Source organism: Puntigrus tetrazona, unplaced genomic scaffold (genome assembly GCF_018831695.1).
Source record: "Puntigrus tetrazona isolate hp1 unplaced genomic scaffold, ASM1883169v1 S000000593, whole genome shotgun sequence".
NCBI classification, from domain to species: Eukaryota; Metazoa; Chordata; class Actinopteri; order Cypriniformes; family Cyprinidae; genus Puntigrus; species Puntigrus tetrazona.
Genome location: NW_025048223.1, coordinates 1,168 through 3,087, shown reverse-complemented (window position 1 = coordinate 3,087; position 1,920 = coordinate 1,168). Strand labels below are relative to the sequence as shown.

Below are 1,920 nucleotides of genomic sequence, written 5' to 3'. Positions count from 1 at the left end.
ATTCATACTAATACCTGCGCCCTATAAATTTTCCTACAGTGATGCATTTTTTTTTATTATTTTTGTAGTGTTAGTAGTAGTATTTTTGTACAGATGTCTGACAAATACTACAATAAAAACTTCAGTAATTTATTCCTGAATAATGGTACTCAGAAAGTAAATAATGAGCTACTAAAAAAAATCACTTATTCTCAGTTGTCCACCAGCAGTGAAAATTTAATAAAACTGTAGTTTATCAAAAATAAACACGAAAAGAGTTATAATTGGACTCGCCGTAACTCAACTGACCAATGAGAAACAGCTCCGGTCAGACAGGCACCGCCCACTCAGGCACTGGTTTGAGTGACGTTGTGGCTCTACCTGCTCGATGTGTTTATGCTCCGTCGGTCCCGTATGTGCGTGATTCACCTGCTCAGACGCTCCTGGAGATCCGCTGAAGTTTAACACGGTAAGATGGCGAGAGATCAGGAAATAAAGCAGGTGTATTTATCGCTGCACGAACTCCCGTTTGATGTTTGTTCCACAGGTCGCTCTGGAAGTGTTTTATTCCGGTCTGGATGAGTCGATGTCTGTTCTGGACGTTTAATCTGTAGCAATTCCGCACGAGCACTGCTGGAATGACACACACGACTCCGTAACGAGCAGTCAAGCTCTCCACGAACAGGTAAAACTAGCTTTCGCTACATTTCAACCGGAACGTTCTTGAATTACATTCATAAATGTTTCATTTTGGAACGTCGTTACAGGCAAAACTATTCAAACAGGTGTTTAAAAAGTTGTTTCAAATTAAGCTCGTAATGTGCGGTGTGAAATGAATCGGCTGCGTGTTTGTTTCACGAAGTTGTTGCTCATAATTGGACGCGGTAATAACGCAGGAACTGGTGAGACAGGTGCAGAAGATCTTCATGATGGACGAAAGCGCTGTGAATGAGTCTAATGTGAAAGTGGCGGTGCGGGTTCGACCCATGAACAGGAGAGGTGAGTGTGAACCGCACGTGACCGTCACATTACGTGTGTTTAATGTTTGCAGACTGGGTGTTTGGTTGTAATCTTGTCATTTATGAAAGCAAACCTCCCCCTTTTGTGGAACAGTGATCATTAAGGGTGCCTGGATGACGAAAATTAAAATATCTGGGGACAAAATGTACTTTAAAATGCATGTCGCATTTAAATGCTGTATTTTTTAAATTGTTTATATATAACACGCACACAGTATAATGTGTTTGTGTGTGTGTGTAGTTTCGGAAATATTGTGCATAAAATGCTGTTTGCGAACAATATTAAGGCCAGCTTCTGATTGTTATTAACGGGCTTTTTATAGAACGAGACTTAAAGACAAAATGTGTCGTGGACATTGAAGGAAATCAGACCATCCTGTACCCGGCCAATGGAAACCTGGGAAAGGGTGACAGCAGGTAAACTGGGGTGTGTTTGTGTGGGTGTGTGATTTGTATTTGACAAACACTTAGTATAATGATATTAGAAGACGTAGTCATGTAACAATATGCAAAAATGACATCTATATATGTGTCTTGACAAGCCTCAAAACATTAGGGTAATAATCAGGTAGATGTGAAGAACATCTGTGCCGATTTGCCTTTGCAGGGCAATGCTAGGGTGTTCTGAAGAGGTGCTTTCTATTTATTGCTCACCAGGTGAAATCACTGCAAGTCTGATCACATATTAAAGAGGACCATGCATCTGACCTCCTCTTTTACTCTCTCTCTCTTTCTCCGGGGCTGACATTTTCTTTCTCTCTCTACATTCCTTTTTTCCTTTGACCTTCAGTGTCCATAGAAACGAGTGAAGGTTCATTGTCAGGTCAAAGGTAACCCTGGATACTCGTGATTAAAAACCCTAGAAACTAAATTACTCATGACTCATTGGGTCTTTTCGGGCAACATAAAACAAAGCCGCGCG

At 40.9% G+C, this 1,920-nt stretch overlaps 1 long non-coding RNA gene across 1 annotated transcript; it reads left to right on the top strand.

The window, feature by feature from the left end:
• Positions 1-312: 312 nt before the first annotated feature.
• Positions 313-1,416, top strand: LOC122334637. Its single transcript, XR_006248797.1, has 4 exons — positions 313-448; positions 527-664; positions 876-978; positions 1,322-1,416. It is a non-coding gene; the product is annotated as an uncharacterized LOC122334637 (long non-coding RNA).
• The last annotated feature ends 504 nt before the right edge of the window (positions 1,417-1,920 follow it).